The sequence below is a fragment of the Apostichopus japonicus genome, chromosome 16, assembly GCF_037975245.1.
Source record: "Apostichopus japonicus isolate 1M-3 chromosome 16, ASM3797524v1, whole genome shotgun sequence".
NCBI lineage: Eukaryota > Metazoa > Echinodermata > Holothuroidea > Aspidochirotida > Stichopodidae > Apostichopus > Apostichopus japonicus.
In genome coordinates this window covers 15,241,735-15,248,610 of record NC_092576.1, presented here as the reverse complement: position 1 = coordinate 15,248,610, position 6,876 = coordinate 15,241,735, and the positions used below count along the sequence as shown (strand labels likewise).

At 37.5% G+C, this 6,876-nt stretch overlaps 1 protein-coding gene across 5 annotated transcripts in view; it reads left to right on the top strand.

Moving 5' to 3' along the window:
* Positions 1 to 6,876, top strand: part of LOC139983699 (uncharacterized) — a 53,357-nt gene that overhangs the window by 838 nt on the left and 45,643 nt on the right. The window lies entirely within an intron of this gene.

Below are 6,876 nucleotides of genomic sequence, written 5' to 3'. Positions count from 1 at the left end.
TTCCGAGCAACAAGTACTCCAGTCGGTGTGTGATCTGTTTTGGGTTAATTGCCGAAGGCAGGCAATTAGCCTATGCAGTCAAGTTGGCGTGTGTGTGTGTTATCCGTGTATGTGACGTCATTAGTTTAGTTCAGTTTAGTAGAAAAAAAAGGATCAGGAGGGACAACAACAGAGTTGTTGACAATTAACAATTCATAATCATGGACGTTAAATATGAATGTGAGAGACTGACTTCGGTCAGCTTGCGGCTTTGATAAGCCAATTAGGCTTCTTCGCGAGTTCCTGCTTGCAGGAGGATCTAATATACATCAAGGACCCTATAGGAGAAACAAAAATTGAAGACACAAACACTCAGACCTGATTGGAATACTTAAAGTGCTTGTCCAAATCATTCTTAAGCCCATTGACACTACTTGCAAATACATCTTTCCCAGGCAAACCGTTCCACTAATTCACAACCCTATTAGGAAAAAAAAGTTATGCCGAATATTATTCCTGCTTTGTGACTTTTGGAGTTTAAGACAATGACCTCTGGTACAACTACTATTAGCAACCATGAACATGTCGGTAAAGGATAAATTGTCAAAACAATTACAATCTTGAAAACCTGAATCAAGTCACCACGTAACCTCCTAAGCTACAGTGTGGTGATATTCAACAGTTGTAACCGCATATAATAAGGAACACTCTTTAAAGAACTAATCATCCCAGTAGCCCTCCTCTGGACCTTTTCAAGTACTTCCATATCCTTAGCAAAACATGGGTTCCAAGCTTGCACAGCATACTCCAGATGAGGCCTAATCAACTGCTTATAAAGCCTAACTACTACGTAATCTTTCAAAAAACTGAAGTTAATCTTGATCATACATACTACTACCAATGTGCATCAACTTGCATTTATCAATATTAAAAAGCATTGACCATCCCTGAGACCAGGAAAAAACATAATCCAAATTCGTTTGAAACTTCTCAGAATCGCATTTGGAAGAGACCTCAGAATACAATTTGGTGTCATCAGCAAACTTCTTAGCTGTACACAAAATATCTCCGTCTATGTCATTTATATCGGCAACAAGGGACCCACAACAGAACGTCCTGCCAAGAATAAGCACAGCCTTTAATTACCACCCTCTGTTTCCTACTACCAAGCCAATTCTCGATCCAAGACAGTAAATTCCCATTAACACCCATACTCTTTAGCCTAAGTAAAAGACGCTGGTGGGGAACTTTATCAAAGGCTTTCTGGAAATCCAGGAACACAACATCTATAGACATCTGCCTTTTTAGTGAGCTTGTTATATCTTCCATAAACTCAAGGATATTAGTGAGACAATACCTTTCTTGAAGCCATGTTGAGACTCTCTGATCAAAGACTGACTGCTGAAGTGACTGACTATAGACTTTTTAACAATAGACTCCATGACCTTACAAACAACACTATTGAGACTAACGGGCCTATAATTACAGGGCGTATATTTATCACCCTTCTTGAAAATTGCGTAATATTAGCACATTTCTAGTCCTTAGGAACATAAACTTCATTCATAAATGTACTAAAAACCAATGAGAGTGGAAAGAAATGTTGTGCAAAAGTCTTCAACACATACGGATGGAGTGCATCACGTCCTGAAGTTTTAAAAACATTTAGACGAAGCAGCTCCTTTATGACAACCTCATCCGAAAATAAGACCGTATCCAGCTTAGGACTATCACTTCCCCCCTGAAAATCTGGAATACTACTCATATGTTCCCATGTAAAAACCGACATAAAATAGTTGTTCAGAGATCTTACAGATCAGTTACTATATTATCAGCCTGTGGTGCCCTAAGAGAAACAATTGCATCTTTAACTTTCTGTTTTGACTTGACATAAGACAAGAAGGCCTTTGAGTTATTTTTAATTTTTAGGGCAATGCTATTTTCGAAATTCAATTTTGCATCAGAGAATAAGCTTTCTTCTTTCAGCTGATCAATTTTAAACTTGCCCAAAAGATGTATTCCTCCTAAAAAACTTCCACATTCTACGTTTTTGCCTAATTACACATCTAAAAAAAACTTTCTTATTCATCCAGTGAGGCATACTGCTTTAACGACGACGATTCTTCCACGGAACATGATTTTCTATAATGACCTTTAATTTATCAGCAAAACAAATCCAAGACTGAGTAGCACTCATATCTCTTAACAAATTAATCCAATCTGTACCCTTTAGTAAAGTTTCAATTGCCTCTGTATCTGATCTCGAAAAAATCAGGGATTTTTTCCTTGCTAACAGAATTTATGACTTTGCAAACAACATCAAAAGCAAGTATATCATGGTCGCTTGTTCCTAGTTTTCTTAGACCCGTCAAATCAACAACATTGCTTGGATCGGAACTCAAAACAAGATCCAGGATATTATCCCCCTAGTAGAGAGAGTAACATGCTGATGTAAAAAAGCAATCTTGCATAACATCTAGAAAATTACTACCCTTCCTACCATTGGAACCATCTATGCAATTTATGTCAGGAAAATTAAAGTCGCCTTTAATAACAACATTACCTTTAGCAGCCTTTCTAATTGAATCCAAAAGCAAGACATCATTATCATCGCTGCTGTTAGGAGAACGGTAAACAACACCAATATTTTTTAACATCACTGGACCTCTTGGATTTGTCTGTGAACAACTAGCACCAGACATAATTTACAAAAGAACCTTGCAACTGAGATTCCTCAACACTTACAATATCATCAGTAAGATACAGTAAAACTCCCCTACCAATCCCATTATGAGTATCCCTTCCGTCCTGACGATACACAACATACCCTGGGTGAGAAACCTCAGCACTATCAATGTCCTCCCTTAAACAAGACTCTGTGATACCAAACACACCAGGTTTCAGATCATCAAGAAGCATAGTAACTTCAGCAATTTTTTTACGAATACTTCTAGAATTGGTAAAGACAATCTTCAGCTTATCCCTGAAACTATGTACCTTAGTCTGCCTCCTGATAATGTTAGAAATGTTATGACTATCTCTTTCCTTGCTTTTAAAACGCCTATAATTGCCTCAAATAGAAACATAATCCTTATCCAAAAGTATGCCTGTCCTCATCGGCCCCTCCAATTTAGTTTAAACATAGCTGTTCAACAGAGTAATTCACCATCCTACCAAACAACGAGGCCCCAGTATTAACTAAGTGCAACCCATCCCTGGCGAACTTAAATCCCTTCTACCCTGGAAACAAGACCACATGTCAATAAATGTGAAGCCGGAGTCAGAACACAGACTATGCAATAAACCATTAAAGTTGCAATCTTATCTGACTGAACCTTGTTGTTAAATCTTGGCTATAAACTACAGATGACAACTTTAGCACGAGCTGATGCTATTCGACACATCAAATCGTAATACCTTGACTGAATTATGTTGAGTGACTCCTTCAGCACAATATTGGTGTCTACCTGAGCCACAACCACCTCCTCAGTTGACACAATTTTGTTTACCCTTTTACTGACATCCTGGATTTGGCACCTGGCAAATATACCCTGACCTTTTTTGCTTTATCCGCCCTGCAGAACTCTCGGTCTACATACCGTACTAGTGAATCTCAACACAATACCATTCTTCCTTTTTACTTCTCTCGTTCCCCATTGACCGCTGTTTTCAACCACACTACCATCGGCAATCACATCACAATCACCACAACATCACGCAACTACTCAGCAGGTAACACTTCGAATCCATTACAATTTGGAACATCCTCGCAAAAATCCCTTTCTACAACTGTACTTCTTACAGTCCTACTATTCCCGACTTCAGTCCATTCACAATTACAGCTTTCAATAGCTTCTATAATTCCTTAAAGTCCACCACACTTTTCGCTAACCACTGACGCTACAGACCTAAATCCACAGACAGCACTGAAACAAAATATAAAAAAGCGCTCAGATTGAACACAAAAACATGCAGAATGACAGGAACAGACAATAAATAACTCCATATAAACAACACAACGAATCACAAGGTGTTTTGATGAAAAAAACGATCCCAGAAATAAACGAGTTTAAAGGGCTCCGAAAAGTACGTGTGTACGCTTGAACGACCAGTACAACCACCCACCATTGCTTGTAAAGACGATATCTTAAGATAGGTACTCACAGCGTATCTCATATTTGGCATGTGGCTTGATCTGATTTAGTGAACGAAACCTATTGTTTTTGGTTTAGGTCAATTGTCATATGCGGTTAGCGGAGGTCAAAACATGAACATCTCAGTCCATCATCTTCAGAAGCATTATGGAGTAGGTCAAAGGTCATTTAGGTTAGCAGAAGTCAAATCTTGAAGAAAAAAAGCTTAAACGTAAACACAGTAGATATCGTGTATAGCATGTGGTTCCGTTAATTGAATGAAAGGGCCCTATTGTTTTTCAACGAGGTCAGAGGTCACTAAGGGTCAGCAAAGTGGAAAGCATGCAAATTTAAAAAAAAAATGTCTAGAACCTGAGCTTCCACATACTTCATATTAGTTTGGTAGATTAGGAAATATTGTATAGCATTTAAAATTAGTTGTAGAGTAGGTCAAAGGTCCTTTAATGTCATAAGAGGTTAAATATATACAACCTTGTAAAAAATTAAACTCCAGGTAGGGAACAACAGCAGATCACATATGTGGCTTGTGGGATCCTCATAATAATTGCAAGGTCTCTACAGGTTTTGGTTGAAAACACATAATGTCTTAAGATTCTACAGGTACACTACATTGCTATTGGACGTTTTGCCCAGTTTCAAGTTAAGTCCAGTTAATAGTGTCTTTACAATTGATAACACAGGGTAGTTCACTCTGACAGAATACTTGAGCACACTTGATCTTACACACATCAAGACCTGACCTCAAAACTTCCCACGGTCATCGTACGACAGGCTGTTATTGTCAAAACAAAGCACCTTTGCTAAGAAAGTGCTGAGAGATATTCTGTCCAGTGTTTGTTGAAGGTGGTTTTTCACCAGAGTTTTTCAAGATATTTGTAAGAAATATTTGCAGCTGGAATTTTCTTGTAGCTTGTTCTACATTATATTATATTTGTTTTGTGGCGGCAAGCCGGGTTTAAGTATCTTCACTCGGTATCTTTGTCATCCGAGTGCAGAGAAGCAATTTTCCCTAAGTACTTTCAAGCAGTATAGAAATAAATCACTGATTAATTAAATGTACAATCAAGAGTTTGTGACTGATTACTTCGGAAATGACGGTCACGCCAAGCAAGTGATTTAACAGTTGAAATCCACGATGCTCTTCATTTATTGTTAGTCACCAACTTCAAAATATATCAAATATTATATTGATCAGAACATTTATGATCATATGGAAATATAACTTTGTGGTAGCAAACAGCTAACTGATCAAGTACGGCATATTATTTTGATAGTTATACTGTAATCCTTCTGCTACTAGCTTGACACATACACCGTTCATGAACATTTCATATCTGTCTGATGAGTCTGATTACATTTATCATTCATTTTGGTGGTTATCTGGATTAAGAACTTTACGAAACAGTTTTATAGACAAAAAGAAAGATATAACAAGGTTTGAACGTCAAATGGTGTATTCTGAGGCACATTTATCTAAAGTTAGGTCCGTAATAAGGTATACATGTTAGGTTTATTTAGGAATGACTGTTTTGTGTGAGGTTAGAAAAGATGCGTATACCCGGAGCCTCCGGAGGAGTGGTTCACATCTTCTCAGAATAAATATTACGAACCTCAGACTGAATCATTTCAAACATTCAACTACCAGAAGTACATATATACGTGCATGGCGTCACAATGCATGGCTAGCATACATGAATTCATTTTGTACCTTACATGGGATGGCCTCACTTTGCATGATTTCTGATATCGCTTCATAGTGCATCATGCATTTGAAATTGGCTTCACTTTGAGATGAATTGGTAGATGTCAAAAGTCACGTGATGTTGACAGGTCCGATGCAGTTTGTTAGAAAAATCAGTGACTGAGTAAATGATTTTATTTTGAGAATTAAGTTGTTTTTTGAGAATCAAGTTTGCGTATCACAATTTGTTACCAGTTGGCTTACGAAAAAGTTCAAACACGAAGCACTTGCTCATTTTGGCTAGGCTGAGTTGTTAGTATAGGGAAGTGTGGAGTTAATAATTTCTGTTGTTGAAGGAGTATTATACAGTGAAACAGATACAGTGAATGCGTGCAATGATCTTTTATTTCTTCGTGCCTTCCAACTTCAGTTTGACAATTGGAATATATCCATTGTTTGCCAAGAATATGTGAATAATTGTCTTACTACAATAATTGACACACTCCTATTGCAAGCCGAACACATAATTTATATTTAATTTAGTGGTATAGCTATGTGAGGTAAGGGGATTGTGGAAGCATTCAGCTCTGAAACACCATCAGCTACCCCTCCCCCCCCCAAGAAAAAAAAAGACATGATATTAAATACTGTAATATTATAGGACATATCATCATGATAATATGAGTTAGGCACCCATAATTCTTTATTTAATTTTCTCAGATCTGATAGCTCACTTTCTCCCTAGCCCTCCAGTACACTACATGCATCTATGCATTATCTGTGTTTTAGTAAATACTAGGTTTATGTATATAAGTTCACGGCCGGGTAACGCAATGGTATATGATGAGGGTTCAGTCACAGACTCAACAAGAACTGGCCAATTGCTCTTTCAAGCTATATATATATTGTTAGCCCATGGGACCACATGATGATGACCGAAACATAAATGGTTTATTCCGAAAAATAGCAAAAAACAATGTCAAATGTGTGATGTGGCGTTATTTTACAATATAGCCCATCGTAATAATACGTATTTCTCTTTATACCTTAACCACCAAATTC